The following is an 18,772-nucleotide window of genomic DNA, read 5'->3' as shown; positions in this document are numbered from 1 at the left end:
TGCTCAATGAACAAATTAATAATGAATAAACAAATAAATGAAAGCCCCCTCCATAAAGTATGCCCCATTATTCTTCAAAATGTTATCAAGAATGTTAGCCCCTGTATTTACAGTGCCTTCTTATGAAGACCAGGAGGAAATTTCTGAATACTGAAAGAAGTTGTGTTTCCATAGACCACTGCTGTTATTTTTAATCTTAGAGACACTATAAATTGTATCCTTTTGATAAATATTTATCAAATGCCTGTTTTAAGGCAGATTGCTGTGTCCCAGAATGATGGTAGTGAATAAAATGTGCTCTCTAACCTCAATGAACTTATATTCTTATGACACCAAGAGCACTTCTGTCTCCACCCGGGTACCTGGAAAGCTCAGAGACAAATGTACAAAGGTGATGTCCCAGCTTCCCACACCCTTCCCAAGGTGCCTTCCTTAGTTTCCTTCCTGTGTGCCCCCGACTTTCTCTCCCACACACACTTGTTTAACATGTCATTTTATATATGTTTATGTAAGCTGCTTCAAGTACTTTTGAGAACAACATAAAGAATAAACAAGGAAACAAACATAGACACTTTGTGAAATCAGATATTAGAAAACATGATGTAACTGCCCCAGCCAAGAAAGCTGGTCTGGTTTTACTGTTCCATTCTAAAAGCTCCCTGAACTCTTTGGTCATCCCTGCCTTTTTCCTCTCATCCTGATCATTCTACTGTCACAATTTCATTTGGAGAGCCTCCTGACTTCGTGGAAATAACTTTCCTTTTAGAGTCTTTTGTCACTTAAAGAAATTGACAAAAACCTTTTTAATTTTTTTAATTAAAAAAAAGTTTAAAAATCAACCTTCTAAAATCTAGAGTATAGGAAGATCATTAGCACTCCAAGTTAGGGTGGTAAGTTTCCTTCTTGTTTTTTACAAGTTAAATAAAACTTGACAACCAAAGACTGGACAACTAAACAATGGAAGGCTTTGATCCACTATTTTGATCCAATGTCTTTTTTTTTTTTTTAAGTTAACTGTGTTTTTTTTTTTTTTTAATTGGTAAATACACTGAAACTTAGCAGAAATCTCAAGTCATGATAATGAGCAAACATTCTTTTTTCTACGGTCATAATTTCTAATCCTGATACTGTAATACTCTTAATTATCTCAAAATATCTAATTAAACTAAGCATTTTGAAAACAAAATTAATTCTGGTTCACTTTATCTTAAAAATATTCAAGAATGACAATACCCAGGACCTAAAAATGGTAAACAAATTTGTAAAGAAATATGGGCCTACTTCAGAGATATTGTGAGTTTGGTTCTAGACCATGGCAATGAAATGAACAAATAACACAATAAAGCAAGCCAAATGAACTTTTTGGTTTCCCAGTTCGTGGTCTTGTAAATGCACAAGAGTATCATGTCTAAAAATACAATGTACATACCTTAATTAAAAGATACTTCATTGCAGGGTGCTTAGGTGGCTCAGTTGGTTGAGCATTTGACTTCAGCTCAGGTCATGAACTCACAGTTGGCGAGTTCCAGCCCCGCTTCAGATCCTTTGCCCCTCTCTTGCTCTTTCCCCCTCCCCTGCTCACACTCTCTCAAAAATAAATAAAACATTAAAAAAATATGCTAAGATATGCTGATCATTATCTGAGATTTCACATCGTGGTTATCTTTTAAGTGTGTTGGAGGGTCTTGTCCCCATGTTGATGGCTGCTGACTGATCAGGGTGGTTTGCTGAAGGCAATTTCTTAAAATAAGACAACAATAAAGTTTGCCACTGGGATTGATTCTTCCTCTCACAAGTGATTTCTCTGTAGCAGGCGATGCTATTTGATAGTATTTCATCCAGAGTAGAACTTCTTTCAAAACTGGAGTCCAGCTTCTCAAACTGCGGCTGTTGTTTTATCAACTAATTTTATGTGATATTCTAAGTCCTTTGTTGTCATTTCAACCATCTTCACAGTATCTTCACCAGGAGTAGATTCATCTGGAAAAAACAACAAAACAAAACAAAACAAAACAAAACACTTTCTTAGTTCATCCATAAGAAGCAACTCCTCATCCATCAAAGTTTTATCATGATATCATGATATTGCAAAGTTTTATCACTGATATACAATTCAAGTATAATAATAATGAAAAAGTTTGAAAGATTGTGAGAATTACCAAAATCTAACACAGAGACATGCAGTGAGCAAATATTATTGGAAAAATGGCACCAACAGACTTATTCGATGTAGCGTTGCCACAAAGCACCAATTTGTAAAAAACCACCATGTCGTTAAAGCACAATAAAGTATACTCCAATAAAACAAAGTATGCCTGTATATAAATCAAACTCTCACAAACTTCTATAGACTGAGAATCCATTTTCCAAAAAAAAACTGGAATGGTTTTCTAGAGAGTTGGGGTTGAATTCTTTTTTGTCATGGAATAATATAGATCCACAATATTTATCTGCCATTCAAAAACCTCTGAAAACCAAAAGCTGTTGGTAAAACAGACCTAATGGGCATAAGGGTATATATAAATTATAGTGTGAATTTCTCATGTATTTTATTGCAGAAGTATGAATGTGTTTGATTACAGGGCTCCCCAGCTTACAATGGGGGTATTAGGTAATATATAACATATTACTTTTCCAAAATCCCCAAAATTCTGACTTCTAAACACATCTGGCCCTAAGGGTTACAGTAAGGGACTGTGGGACCACAGCCCTAAACATAAGACAACAGACCTGAAACATCAATTGCTTCCCTATGATCATTATTGAAACAGATTGTTACTGCCAGTGAAACATTGCCATCTGTCTCTGTGACTCTACTGACTTCTTTAAGTTCTGTTTTTATAATGGTTCTTGGTTCTCGTGTGTGTTCCTCCTGACTACTCTCCCATCCACCAAGATGACAACAGGACCACATCCTGTAGTTTTAAGAGATTATTCACAGGCCTTATCATCTTACACATAGTATGTAACAACAAATAAACTCACTGGACATTATTAGTGGTTCTGTTTTTGTTTACTGCTACACCCCTACCAGCTTGAGGTAGGTGCTCGGGAAAAACTTAACTAACCAAATAAGTAAGCCAGCAATCTTATGGAGGTGAACTGAACTGGATTGAACACTGCCATCTGCTGGCCACAGGTAAAATTTGCATTCTCTGGTCCACTATGGTCAGTTGTGGGAATTTTTATATAATACAAATATTCTATAATACAAATACAAGATTTGCTATTTTCACAATAGTATTTGATGCTGATCAGCCTTTACTAAGATGGCTCCACCAAAGTACCAAGGCCCTGATGAACAGCCTACACTGAACACAACTGTAGCAAGATCCATTGCCTCACTCACCTCAATAATTTAGGCAGTTAGTATTCCATTAAATTGAGAGCTACTTACACAAGTAACTCACACAAAGGGGATTATATTACAATGACATCCTTTACTTTGAAAGGGAGTTCACTATGTAGCTTCATAGAGCTCCATAAGGAACTCTATTAGTGAACTTAAGTGCATTAGCTCCTGAAAGAGGTAAAAAACTGAGAACTTATTTGTTAAAAACCTGCCTTCGACTGCAATCAAAACATAATAAACAATTTCAAAAACAAAACAGTGGACTAAAGGGGAAATATTTTTGATTTGTAAAACTAGAAATCAAACAGATATAACTTATCAGAATGTATCTATTATACAAATATCCATCTTAAAGAATTGCTACTTTGAATTTACTCATCCCTTTGCTTCCTTGCAATTCTCTCTTGAGGGTACATGCTACACTCCACATGCCAGAAACCTGAGAATAAAAAGTTTCCCTTCTCCTGTCCCTCAGTTGTGAAAGTGCTTTCCATGAATCTCGTGTGCCATGATTTGAATCTTCATATAGAGAAAGACATGTTTGTCTTGGCTCTGGGGTGTGTTGCCTTGTCCTTCCACACCTTGGCCACTGGTCTTCTTTCTCAGTAAAAATGAAGATGGTCTTTTCATTCCCACTTCAGATGACTTTCTCAAAGCAAGAGGCTCAAATGGGCTCAGTGTCTGCAAGCCAGTTCTGTGCCCCAAAGGAAAGACAATCCAATCCAGGAGTAAGAGAGTGCAGGGTGGGGAGACACATCCACGTGATCTTTGTGCTACCAAGTCTCAAAGAGAAGAAATAGCTGGTGTTGCATTGGTGTGAAAATACAGTCAGAAGCTGTCCAGGGAGAGGCCGCTGTCTGCAGCACTGTTAAAGGTGCTGGTGGTTTCTGCATGGGGGGGCTGCACAGACTTCTCTTCATGTTTTGCTCAGCCAAGTCCTTTAAGTTCTGTAGATTTAATTCCATAGGAAGTATGGGGTAAGCACTTGAAAATCAGGACATATCAGGATACTCAAATAACACAACAGCTAAATAACAAAAATGACCACAGTGACAAATTAATAGCACCCAGCACTTACGTAGCGCTGGCTCTGTTCTAAGCACTGTTCTAAGTGCTTATTAACACATTTAAACTTCACAATAACCCACTGTAATAAGTGCTATGATTTCCCCTATTTTATCAATAAGGAAACTGAGGCATCTCTCCATGGCAGGGTTTCTTATTATGCCAGTTTGTGTGCCCCCCAAAATTCATATGTTGAATCCCTAACCCCATTGTGACTTTCTTTGGATATAGTACTTGTTAGGAGGTAATTAGGATAAAATGAGGTCATAAGGGTGGGACCCTAAAGTGTTACCCCAGAACATAAAACTAAAGCCAGGAGTTAGATGCTCTTTGCAGATTGCAGTTCAATAGCAGCTGTCAAAGAATTATAGCAATGTAAAAAAAAAAAAAAAAAGGAGTAAGTTCCATTTTCATCTTGGAAGTGTAGAAACTGGAAGGAACATTCTGCCACCCTTTCTACAAACAAAAGGTTAGACAAACTTTAAATGAATAACTTTTTTTGAACCCATGAGAGAATTGAGATCTCAGGTAAACAACTAACCAATCTGTATCTCTTGGGAAAGACATGTGCCTCCAGGAAGAAAAAGGACCCATGCATATATAGTGGATCATGCTGAGTGGCATGTAAGTTAGCTACAAATTCCTTATGAATTGCTACAGTCCAAGTGTGGCTAGCATAAAGATCTACCCATACACAGGGGGATTCATATCAATTTGTTTGCATCAACAAACTCTTCCAGGTATTTCCAAAGACTGGGGAGAATCTCCATCCTCTCCTACCTCAGTATTGCCTGAGGCATCAGAAAAGTAGCCACTGCCAAACTCTACTGACAACTCTCCTGTGGAACAAAAGCCTAAATCCGAATGGAGAAGAGCAACAAAATTGTCACCTTAGGGCGTTAGAGAAAATCCTTTGTAGCTGAGAAAAACAAAAGGGTTTCTTTTGTGTGTGTTTTGTGTGTGTGTGTGTGTGTGTGTGTGTGTGTGTGTGTGTGTGTGTGTTTTAAGCAAGAAAAAAAAGGAGGTAAAAAGAAAGGAAGGAAAGAAGGAAGCAAAGAAGAAACTTTACCCCAAGAGAGAAGCAGGAGTAAGTAGAGTGTGCAGGATTGATAGAACAGTGAGGATATTTTGCATGATAGTATAACGCTGGATACATGCCTTTATGCATTTGTCCAAACCCGCAGACTGTACAACACAAAATGTAAACCATGGGCTTCGTGTGACCATGATGGGTCAATGCAAGTTCATTGATTATAACAAATATAAACTGTGGCACAGGATACTGATAATAGGGCAGGCTCTGCGTGTGTGGAGGCAGGGGATATGTAGGAACTCTTTATGTTCCATTTTTTTTTTCTATTAATCTAAAACTGATCTGAAAAATAAAGTCTATTAAAGAAATCTCTCTCCCTAAGTGAGAAACTAGAATATGTGGTGTCAGGCCTAGCATACAGCAGAATGAAAATGTGAACACTTGTGAAGGCCACACCCCAAGCCTCAGGTTCACAGAGCCTGGCTAAGACATAGTCAGAACATCAGAGAATGCTCCCCTCCCCTGCCAGCTACCCACAAGCTAACATGCGTCAAAGTAGAAATAACAGTGGAATATACCTAGGAATTCCAAGAGAAATATGCTCTCTGAGGGACCGTGCAAAGCTGGCCAAGAGGACAGCAGATATAATAGGAAAACCCTCTAGCAAACTATGTGGAATTTCAGGTAGCTCTAGAGTAGTTTCCTAACTTGGGCACTGCTGACATTATGTGCTGGATCATTTTTTGTTGTGGGTGCCATCCTGTGAGGTGCAAGATGTTCAGCATTATCTCTGGTCTCTACTCGCCAGATGCTAGTAGCAATACTCCCAGGCAGTCCCAAATGTCCCCCAGAAAGCAAAATCATCCTCAACTGAGAACCCCTGCACTCAAGACCATGAAGTCTATGGTACAGAGAGGGTAACCAGCAAAGTAATTACTGAGGGTAACTGGGCAACAACAAACTTCCAGCTCAGTCAAGCTCCTGACTAGATTAACACACACCTTCACACTGAAGGATCAGCAGAAGGAAAGTTGTGCTCACCTCCAAGTATATAAGCAAAATACACATATATATTTATATTTATCTCACTAACTAGTGTCCTATACAACATGCCAAGCATTTAACAAAAATATTACAGAACATGTGAAAAGCAAGAAGAAAATGGAGCCTAAGTTCCACTTCCAAAGTGGCAGCTTGAGGAACTCGATGCACCCATTCCCCAATAACACAAGCATAACTGGTAAAAGCTATTTAAAACACTCAACCATTTACAGTCTGAGCAAATTGTCCTAAAGGACAATTACATAAACCAATGTAGAAACATTTAGTCAAAAATCTACTAAAAATTTGATACAAACAGCAAGAGTTCTTGACATTTGAGACATGGCCCACCCCCTTCCTCCCCTTCTCACAAAATACACAAAAATTTAATTCACTATGGATCAAAGGCCTAAACTGAAGAGCTGAACTATAAAGTTCTTAGAAAAAAAGTGAGCATAAATATTCATAACCATGGATTAGGCAATGTCATTTTAGATACTACAACAAAAGCACAAGCAATTAAGAGACAAAAAATAAACTGGACATCCTCAAAGTTAAAAACTATTGTTCATCAAAGAACACTATCAAGAAAGTGAAAAGACAACCTGCAGAATAGGATAGATATTAATAATACACATATCCATATGGAGATTTAATAATAATAATAATCCGTATAAGAGATTTACATCTAGAATATATAAGGAAATTTTACAATTCAATGATAAAAAGACAACCCAATTTAAAAATGGACAAAGTACCTGAACAGACATTTCTCCAAACAAGATACGCAAACAGCAAAAAGGCACATAAAAAGATGCTCAACAGTGTTGACCATCAGGAAAATGTAAATCCACACAACTACCATTAACTAATAAATGTTTGAGGACATGGAGAAATTAGAACTTCCATCCACTGCAGGTGGTAATATAAAATAATATAGCCACTTTTGAAAACAGTTTTGACAGTTCTTCCGATGTTTAAACATAGAGTTACCACGAGCAATTCTACTTCAAGAAAAATAGAAACATGTATATACACAAAAATTTGTACACAAATGTTCATAGCAGTATTAAACCTGTATTATCCCCAAATTAGAACAAACCCAAATGTCTATTAATCAATGAATGGATAAATAAAATGTGGTCTATCCACACAATGAATGTTATTGGCATCTATGCTACCATAAGGACAAACCTTGAAACCAATATTAATAGAAGCTAGTCACAATGGAACACATATTGCATAATTCTATTTATTATGAAATGTCCAGAATAGGCAAATACATAGAGGCAGAAAATAGATTAGTAGCCTCCTGGGGCCTAGGAGGGTTGGGGGTTTGCAGGGTGATGTCTAAGATGTACAGGTTGTCTTTTCAGGGTGACTACAATATTCTAAAAGTAAGTTTTGTGTTTTTAAGTTTATGTATTTATTTTGATAGAGAGAAGGAAGAGCAGGGGAGGAGCAGAAAGAGAGGAGAGAAAGAATTCCAAGCAGGCTCCTTTCTGTCAGTGTGGAGATCATCCCACGAGCCACTGAGATCATGACATGAGCTGAAATCGAGTCGACCTCTTAACCAATTGAGCCACCCAGACATCCCTAACCTAAAATTTATTGTGGTGATGATTGCACTATCCCATGAGTATTCTAAAAGCTCTCGAATTGTAGGTGTTAAATAGGTGAATGGTATAATATGTGAATTACCTTTTAAGAATGTTGTTGTAAAAGAAAAAACAAAGTCTGAAGAGACAAAATAATCATAACCAAGCCCAGACATAACCCAGATGTTGAATCTATCATAATATGGAATTAAAATAACAGATAAATATGTTAAAGATTATAATGGAAAAGGTAGACATTTAAGACTTGATTTACATCTTCAGCAGAGATATGTAAACTATAAGACAGAATTGAATGCAAATCTAGACATCAAAACACAGTAGATGAAGATTGCCTTTATCAAATTCATCAGCATACGAAACACAGCCAAGGAAAGAAACATTGAACTTAAAGACAGATCAATAGAGATTACCCAAGTTGAAACGCAAAAAGAAAAAAGAGAAAAAAATAAAAATAAACAGAACACACCATTCAAAGTCTGATGGGCAGTAATAAATGGGTCTATGTATCACTGGAGTCCCAACAGTAGAAGACAGAGAATGGGGCAGAAGAAATATTGGAAAAATAATGGCTGAGAATATTCCTAAATTGGAGATACACCAAACAACAGATCCAAGAAACTCAGAGAATATCAAGCAATATTAATACCAAAATAGAAAAAAAAAAAATAGACCTACCGTATTCAAACTGCTGAACATAAAAGACAAAGATAAAAATCCTAAAGGCAGCCACAGAAAAGAAGGCAAATTACCCAGAGGTTTAAGAGTTACAACAACTTTTCATTAGAAAACACAAGGGATGAAAAAACATGGAGTGAAATCTTTTAAGTGCTGGAAGAAAAAAAACCCACATGCCATACCAGAATTCTATACTTTTTAAAAGTGAAGGGAAGGGGGCCCCTAGGTGGCTCAGTCGGTTGAGCCTCTGACTCTTGATTTTGGCTCAGGTCATGATTTCACAGTTCTTGAGTTTGAGCCCTACATCTGTGCTGACAGTGCAGAGCTGCTTGGGATTCTCTCTCTCTTCCCCTCCCCTGCTTGCGTGCTCTCTCTCTCAAAATAAATAAATACATAAATAAACAAACAAACATGAAAGAAAGAAACAAGCAAACAAACACGGGAATGTACTGTGAAATCCATTCAATAGGGTTTCTCAAAAACCTATAAACAGGATTCTAAGGGATGAAGTAAAATTTTAAAGGTGAAACAAACAAACAAGTTCTACTCCTTGAATATGTTCAGAGTTAGAAATCCACTGGCAACAGGTCTACTTAAAGGGCATTTGGCTAAAAGGTGAAGTATGTGAGAAGTTACCAGAAATCTCCTTGGCTAAATTCCTCAGGGTATGATTGATCTAAAGGTAACAAATGTCAAGAAGCACCTTGAGAATATGTAGGAGATAAATTCAGAAGAGGATCATTTAAAATACAGTAAAGTGATAATGGGGCACCTGGATAGCTGTCAGTTAAGCATCCAACTTCAGCTCAGGTCATGATCTTGCAGTTTGTGGGTTCAAGTCCCACACTGGGCTTTGTGCTGACAGTACTCTCTTTCCCTCTCTCTCTCTCAAAATAATGAACTTTTTAAAAAGTTTAAAAAATAAGTAAAAGGAAGGAAAGTTTTAAAAAGTTTAAAAAATAAATAAGAGGAAGGAAAATCAAACCTTGTCATACAATATAGAGAATTCAGTGCCAGCAGACCTACATTTATAAGAAATGTGAAAGGAAGTTCTTCAAGAAAAGAGAATGTGATATGGATTAGAAAATTGATTCCAAAGAAAGAAATTAAAATTGTTCTTCCTTTAGTGTCCTAAAATGTTAAGCTTAGATTGTTGACTTTAGATCTTTCTTCTGATACATGCATTCAATGTTATAAATTTCCCTCTGAGTGCCACAATTGTTCTATTTCATAATTCTGAGAAGTCACATTTTTGTTTAGTTGAAAATATTTTTTAATATCTTGTAAGACTTCATCTTTGACCCATGTGCTACTTAAAACTATGTTGTTAGGGGCACCTGGGTGGCTCAGTCAGTTAAGCGTCTCTTAACTTTGGCTCAGATCCTGATCTCACAGTTCGTGGGTTTGAGCCATGTCAGGATCTGCACTGACAGAATGGAGCCTACTTGGGATTCTCTCTCTCTCCTTCTCTCTCTGCCCCCACTCCCTCAAAATAAATAAATAAACTTAAAAAAATGTATGTTGTTTATTTTCAAGGGTGTTGAAAATCTGGTAATTTTGTTATCAATTTCTAGTTTAAACCCATTGTGCATACTTTTTTATTTTTCTAAAGTTGTTAAGGTATATATTAAGGCCCAGAATGTGGTCTCTTGGTGAATGTCAATGCAAACCTGAGATGAATGGGTATTCTGCAATGCTAGATGAAGTATTTCATAAATGTCAATTAGATTCCCTTGAATGTTGTTGTTGTTCTTTGGTTTTCTGCATTTTTAATATACAGCTCATGTAGGGTTTTTAGTATTTATCCTGCTTGGTGTTCTCTGAGTCTTTTGTGGTATGGTCTCTGTCATCCATTTTGGGAAATTCTAGACCATTGTTACTTCAAATAATAATTCTCTTTCTTCTTCCTCTGGTATTCCAATTATGCATATCACATACTTTTTGAAATTGTCCCAACGGTCTTCAATATTCTGATATATTTTTAAAATTCATTATTTTTTTATCTTTGCTTTTCACTTCGGGCATTTTTTATTGACCTATCTTCAAACTCAAGGATTCTTTCCTGAGCTGAGTTCAGTCTACTGATAAGCACATCAAAGGCAATCTTCATTTCTATTATAATGTTCTTGATTTCTATCATTTCCTTTCAATTCCTTTTTAGAGTTTTCATCTCTGCTTGCATTGTCCCTCTGTTCTTGCATGTTGTCTACTTTCCATAAGAGCCCTTAATGTATTAATCATAGTCACTTTAAGTCCTCTGATAATTATAAGGCCTGTGTCGTATGTGAGCCTAGTTCTGACGCTTGTCTCTTCAGACTGTTCATTCTTGCCCTTTAGCATGCATTTTAAATTTTTGTCAAAAGCCAGGCATGTACGTATTGGGGAATAGAAGCTCAAGTGATTAGGCTTTTAAAGTGAGGTTTTATATTAATATTGCTAGGAATTAGGCTGTATTTAATGTGTTTATGGCTATAAGTTCCAGAGGCTTCAGTTTTCTCCAGTTCCCGTGTTTTTTGTTTTTCCTGCTGTATTTGGGTTTCCTTAGAAAGTCCTTAAATAGGGTGTATGTCTTACATGTTTCTCAGTTGTAATGCACTCTTACTGAAGGTTTGTTGATATTTTCATAAGGTGTAGGAGAGGGAAAACATTCTATAACCTTATGATTATTAAATCTCAATGCTTTAGTGGGTTTGAGTCTTTGGATTATGACTTTTGGAAGCATATGTTGGCCCCCTTTTTTTCCCCCTCCTTTTGTGTGAAATAAAATGCTAGAGGGTGCTAGAGTTGTTTAATTGTCCTTTTTCAAGTCAGATAAGGCTCTGGTAGCTTACCTTAGATAATAAACCTTTGTTATGTGTGTATTTCAAAATGGTTAATTTTCCTGTGTTAATTTTTAAATTTTCTCCTCTCCCTGTTGAAAACATACAGGGACTTTTCTCAAATCCTCACCATAAAAATCTGGTGTGGAGCTTCTGTTGGTAAATACCATGAGAGTATGGGTATCCCTGAGACTGGGCCCCCAAGATTTAAGTCTCATGCCAGTCAACTGTCAACCTCCAATAATTCATCAAAATTACAATGGAAGTGTTCCTGCGGGTTACTAGTTCCAGCAACTTCTGCTGGTATTAAGCTGACTGTGTCTGTATTAGGCTCTCTCCAGATTCCCAGGTGATGGCTTACCCTGTGACATCAATTTTCAGATGTCTCCATTAAAAGTTATTTGTTTCAATTTCTCCATATTTTTTTTACTTATGGTAAGAATAGAAGTGTCAACTTCCAAGCTCTTTACATGTTGGGAGGTGAAACAAGAGTTCTGTGAAATCTTTACATGAATGGAATCCTACATGTATTCCTTTTCATCTTATCTCTTCAGTCAGCATAATTATTTTGAGATTCATCCATATTGTGGTACGAATTCATAGTACCTTATTGCTAAGCAGAACTCTACTGTATGGATTTACCACAATTTGTTTAGCAAGTTCACCTTTTGATGGATAGATTGTTTCCAGTTTGTGGCTACTACAAATAAAGTTTGTATGGGCATCTGTGTACAAAACTCATTTGGATATATGCTCTCATATATACTGTGTAAATATCTCAGAGTATAATTGAAGTATACATGGTAGGTGTATGTTTAACTGTTTAACTTTTTAAAGAAATTGCCCATCTCTTTTCCAAAATGGATGTGGCATTTCATATTCCCATTGGAATTATTATTCCATATCCCTCCGACTCTTTTCATCTGTAGCCATTCTAATGACAAGCAGTTGTGTTTCAATGTAGTATACTACAAATGAGAGTAATATCTTAACAATATTCAGTCTTCCAGTTCATGTTCATGGTATATCTCTCCATTTATTTAGGTCCATTTTCATATCTCTCAGTGTATAGGTCTTTGCTGGGTGTTAAGTTTGATCTTACGCCATTTAAAAATTAAGTTAGCCTATTACCATTTCACAGATGCCAACAAAAGACATGAGACCCCTGCATAAGAGACAAAATACTTTATTACTCATGACGCAACAAATAGCAAAAACACCAGCATGTTTATGCCAATTTCTCTTGCTTCCATATTCCAGGAGAGTGATGCAGCAGACCCATATGGATTCTGCACAGATAGTGTTTTTTAATCACAACTCAGAAACACTCAGCTTGTTGGTAAGGACAAAGTAAGCTTTACCTTTGATAAGTGAAAGGACATCACCTCATCTTTCAAGGTTACCAACTGTATAATCAGCTCTGAGAAAATGACACAAATGAAGGAATGGTGGGGTGCCCAGGTGGCCCAGTCGGCTGAGTGTCTGACCTTGGCTCAGGTCATGATCTTGTGGTTTGTGAGTTCAAGCCCTACATCAGGCTTGCTGCTGTCAGCATGGAGCCTGCTTCAGATCCTCTGTCTCCCTGTCTATCTGCCCTCCCCTGCTTGTTCTCTCTCTGTCTCTTAAAAATAAATAAAGCATTTTTAAAAATAAAAAAATAAAAAAAAAAGAAAAGAAAGAAAAGAATGGTTAGAGGTTTACCACCTTGGTGTGCCCACTAAGAAGCACAGGAATTCAACAGGTCCAAAGAGGATTTCTCTCTGCACATTTTTAGTCAACTTTATCCTTATTTCATATTTAATGTTTTCCTAACGATTTTCTTCTTAAACTCTAGTTTCTAATTATTCATTGCTAGGATATATAAAGAAAATTCCTTATTTGTACATTGACCTTGTATTTTGTAATCTTTTAGTTCTAGTAGATTTCTTACAGACCTCTTAGTATTTTCTATATAGATGAGCAGGTGGTCTATGAAATATAGACAGTTTTATTTCTCTCTATAACAAATTTGGATGTCTTTATATCTTCTACTTACCTATTGCCCTTGGTTGAGACACTGATGAAACTCACTGGGAAGCCACCAGCCAGTGTGTCTGTGGAAATGGCTAGGAAATTACTTGCTATGACACCTGGGAGGTTCACCTGGAAACCAGCTGGGATGTCAGTGGAATTTTCTGCTTGCATTGGGTGGCACTGAAACTTGCTGGGGCTAAGCACCAGTAGGTATTTCACACTCTTTTGGCTGCCACATACCACAGGAACAAGAAGAGAGAAAAGCACATTAGTCCCTCAGCACCTTCTACTAAAAAAGATTAACATTAGACCATCTAGTAAAGGAGAAATTTTGACAGGGTTCTTCTCCAGTATCACAGAGCAGGACAATTATATGTATATTTGGATTTGGAACTGAGATCAATCAATAATTTTGTCCATCCTTTGTCCAAATACATCCTTCTATTCATATTTCAGTTTCCATATAATTTTCCACCTAACAAAAAGGACACAGTCTCAATATTCACTGTATCTATTACTGACTATATTAATTGCTCCCCGATTTTAGTCACAATCACACTGAATATTATGCTACCTAAAGACTAAATTGCAAGGTTAACCTCCATCACTCACATATATAATTATCCTTGGAAGAAGAAGACAGAAGGATAGCATATACAAATAATCATAACAGTCCTCACATCTGTAACTGGACATAAGGTCATAGTTGATATGGTATCTATGGCTTTCTTCTTTGTGTCCTATATCTTTTTTTTTTTTAACTTTGAAAATATTTTTTAAAGTTTATTTATTTTGAGAGAGAGGGAGGGCACAAGTGGGGAAGGGGCAGAGAGAGAGAGAGAGAGAATCACGAGCAGGCTCCACACTGTCAGCGTAGAGTCTAACACAGGGCTCGATTCTATGAACCATGAGACCATGGCCTGAGCTGAATTTCACTTGCCCTCTGCTAAAACATCAACTGGTCAGAGTTATTCACCTCATGGAATGATGCAAGTCTTTATCAGTGAAGGGTCTGATTCTGTAATAGTTCTATTTTTGTTTGTTTGTATGTTGTGTGGTTTTCTACATACAGTCTTTCTTCATGCCATTGTACAACAACCCAATTTCTCCTTGGTAATCAGAATCGGTCAATCGCTCTAGCCAGTAGAATAACCCCTTCTTCTTCCTGGGTTAGTGGCATAAGGCCAAAGTGGCCAGGTGGTGGTCTCATCTTCTAATTCAACAGAACCTTTGTGAGGCCCCATGGTGGAAGCATTGCCCTCTTAGGATCAAAGACCTCAAAACACAGGGTTCAAAGTAGCTGAGATGGCACTAATGGACTAAGTGAGTTACTAGGTGCAAGTGAGAGGAGTTATTCCCACTTTCACAATTTGATTCCTAAACTATGTCTTCTGGATATGGGGGAGACAGCACCATATAATGGTCTCTAATTCAAAGCATATACTATATGCTTTAAGACAGAACTCCATTCTTTTAGGGTATCTAACACTGTAATTGAACCTTCAATAAGACATTATTTATTCAATTAGGCCAGCCTCTTCTTGGGGATGTGATATGTGCTAAGATCAGTGAATTCAATAAGGATGACCCCATTGCTTTACTTCCTTGGTAGTGAAACAAGTACACTGATCAGGAGCAATACTGTGAAATACCACAAAGGAAGAGAAGATATGCTGTGAGGCCATGGACAGTGGTGTTGTCAGAAGCATCATGAACACAGAAGGCAAATACGTACGTAGAATATCAGTTTATTCCACTAAGGATCAATCTCTGCACCTTCCATAATAAGAGAGTTCTGATACGGTCAATCTTACAGCAGACTGATCCCCCACGGAATGGTAGCATAGCGGGAATTAAATGTTGGTCTTTGCTGTTGGCATATCAGGCATTGAAGATGCATTGAAGAGTAAAGCCATGCTACTGAGCCTGTGTATAGCCTCCATCTCTGCAACTCTTGCTACTTTGTCATGGACTCTTTCTTCTAGGGTTTTTATGGTTTCATGTCTCACATTTAGATCCTTAATCCATTTTGAGTTTATTTTTGTATGTAGTGTAAGAAAATGATCCTGTCTCATTCTTCTGCATGCAGCTGTCCCAAGGGACAACATTTTAAGCAGACCTTTCAAAGGATAACAGGCCTGCTATGTTAACTCTTCTCTGCACAGTAGTTAGGGTAGTTAGGTGATAGATGGGCACTAAGTCTCTAAGAATCTCCCCTGGTACACATTTCATACGTGTCATAACTCATAGCTGGAGAAATTAATTATATCCTGTGTGACTCCACTGGGATAGGACACTTGGAGGTTCATTACTATTTTCCTTTAGACTTTGTCCCATGCAAGTCACTTTGCTGATTTTGCTTTGTGTCATTTTCCTGTAATAAATCTCAGCTATAGGTGTATGACTATATACTGAGTCTGGTGAGTTGTCCTAGAAAATCACTGCATCAAGTATATAGTACTCAGGATTACCAGTACAGCTCCATTTTTACTGATGGTGCACAGTGGCATTTTGAGCTCCTATGAATTAGTGTCAATCTGAAGCCAGTGTCTAATAATTCTCCAAAGATCTGGGTATTTCCTTTTTCATAATTCCCATTCTAATAACGGCTGCAGGCTCCACAAGGGAAAGTTTGGAGGAAGACTTATGGTATATACTCATGTGAATGCTTCAAGATTCCACCTAAGGTTACCTAGACTCCCCTTGACTCAAGGGGCTCTGTTTGTGAATTGATTTGTGTCTAGTATTGGGTAAGAGGCTGTGATTCTCCTATAGCAAATCAAGTTAGGATTTTGGGTACCAAATCTAGAGTTTTTTCTGTTATATAACACAAGCAATACTCTAGTAGGTTATTTCATTCCTAGGGATATTACAGTCAACTAGCCATAGTAAAAGATTCCTGAAGGCCAAGGCATTCTGATCACTGGTACATGTTACCTCTTACAGTAAATATGCCCACCTTGTCTTTGATGTCAAAGTGGTGCCATCTGGCCTCCAATAATCTGGGATCCTTTTACCTCCGTTTAAACTAGGGATATCACCTCAAAAGCAGTATCACCCATAGCTACACCCAGCCTACAAAAGAGAGCAATCACAAGCCTCTTCAAGAATATTAAGTGTGGGGCTCCTGGGTGGCTCAGTCAGTTAAGCCTCTGACTCCAGCTCAGGTCATGATGTCACGGTTCATGGGTTCGAGCCCCATGCCAGGCTCCATGCTGATAACGCAGAGCTTGCTTCGGATTCTCTCTCCCTTCATTCTCTCTGCCTCTCCCGGACTCATGCTTTGTCTCTTTCTCAAAATAAACTTAAAAAAAAAAAAGAAAGAAAGAATGTAAGTGCTTCTCCCACTAACATAGTCCTCAATGCCTAATTAAGGTAGTGCCTTCCAGGCATTCTTATGGGATGTATTTGGGGGTTAGGCATGCAGGTCATACATCATAAATCCACTGTAACACTCTTATTTTCTCAAGCTTTGGACTCCCTTCTTCATATTATGCCAGGAAACCTCTGACAGCCCAAGATAATCAAATTATGCCAAGAAACCTCTGAGGCCATGTTTCAGTCAACCAACCAGTCAAACTATGAAAGCCACCTCTGGCTCTCCAAGCAAACACATTCCATCTGGAACCTAGTAAGTGCATTCCTATTGGTGAATTCTGCCTAATCTAGTGTTATAGTTTTCCCTCCTTAATCTGACACACTTAAAATTTCCTACCCTATACATTTCCAAGGTATGCTGATTATATATTAGCAGTCTTTCAATTCTTTTGGTTTGTAAGCAATTTTCTCTGAGGTCACAGTGTCTACCTGCCCCCTGGAGTATGCTGAGATTTTACCCTCATTATCTATCTAGTGAAAAGTGAGTGGTTTCAATGGGTCTTGAGAAACAGGACTATTCCTCTTCAAAGCACCTACCCCGGATGGGTTAACCATGCAAACTTCAGGAAGCACAGGAAGGCTAGTTTCCTTGGATACAAGAAGGCAAATTACTTCTAGAGGCAAAGAAGGCTCAGAGTGACTTGGGTGGGGGGCTCAAGCTTGTCAGATTCATCTGGTTCCAACCACACATCTCCACTCTAAATTTCAGTATCTCATTCTTTCCTAAACGGTGCCCTTTCACACGACAAACTTTGCAAGATCAAATCCAACAGATGTAGGCATTTAGCAACCTGCACAACTAAATTAAGATTTCTCATCAAAATCTCAGACCGAGAGAGGAGTAGGAACTGAAATAAGTTCCTAATAAGAGGGGCTAATAACCATAATTAATATTAAGTACTTACCATATGTCAGTCCCTGTGCCAAGTGATCGATATACACACTATTTGGCGTCATGCACTGCTTAATTCCTTTCATTGCACTCAAAATAAAATCTTAAAGCTCTGCCAGGGCCTTTTAGGTCCTGAATGATCGATCCTGCCTCCTGCTTATCTCCCTGATTACTCAGTTTGTTCAGAAAGTTTCCGCCATATATATATATATATATATATATATATATATATATATATATATATATATATATATATATATATTCTCAACTTTCTCAGTCCACATGCCACCTCTCCCAAGCTTCCAAAAGAAAGCAGCTCACTCCCGGCCTTAGTTTTCATCTGGAAACAGGGCCTTTCTTCTACCACTTGTCACCACATTATTTTATTTATCGTGTTCTTCTCTTGTTTATTGTATGTTTCTGATTTATCACGTTTATTTATTACATGCTTATTATTAATTATTCCAGGCAACTGTAACCTCCCCTCGGGCTCAGGAAGCATTTGCAGGATCCTCACAGCTCTCTGAGATTAGTCTACATTATTTCCGCTGCTTTTCCAACGGGCAAGCCGAAGTTTGGAGGGGCCAGAGGAACCTACTCCACGTCACTCAGAGCCCACTAGAGCCTAAGTCTTGAGTCTCCCAGGCTGGGCAGCCGCCACCCGGGGCGGGGGCGGGGGGCGGAGGGGGGCATACTCTTTGGTGAAGCTCTTTACTGAACCCTCCCGTTCTTGGAAACATAAAACATCATCATTACCACAACAAAGCTGGCGCGTCTCTCACGCTTCACAGGCGCGCGCCGTCAGCTCCGCGTCCCGGGCCCAAACTGCGGCTGCGCACGGGGCCCGCCTCTCCCGGACCACCGCCGCGCAGCCTCGTGGAGCTA

At 38.1% G+C, this 18,772-nt stretch overlaps 1 long non-coding RNA gene across 2 annotated transcripts; it reads right to left on the bottom strand.

The window, feature by feature from the left end:
* Positions 1–1,370: 1,370 nt before the first annotated feature.
* On the bottom strand, positions 1,371–18,758 carry LOC145715366 (uncharacterized). 2 transcript variants are annotated; one of them, XR_014137425.1, is made up of 4 exons: positions 18,644–18,758; positions 13,640–13,846; positions 3,717–4,299; positions 1,371–1,980 (listed from the first exon to the last, which is right to left on the bottom strand). It is a non-coding gene; the product is annotated as an uncharacterized LOC145715366 (long non-coding RNA). The 2 variants fall into 2 exon arrangements; XR_014137424.1 differs by lacking the exon at positions 3,717–4,299 and having other exon boundaries at positions 18,644–18,751.
* Between the last annotated feature and the right edge of the window lie 14 nt (positions 18,759–18,772).

This window comes from Panthera onca, chromosome A3 (assembly GCF_046562875.1).
Source record: "Panthera onca isolate mPanOnc1 chromosome A3, mPanOnc1 haplotype 2, whole genome shotgun sequence".
In the NCBI taxonomy this organism is placed as follows: Eukaryota; Metazoa; Chordata; class Mammalia; order Carnivora; family Felidae; genus Panthera; species Panthera onca.
Note: the sequence above shows the minus strand (reverse complement) of the source record. Positions and strands in the feature narration are given on the sequence as shown.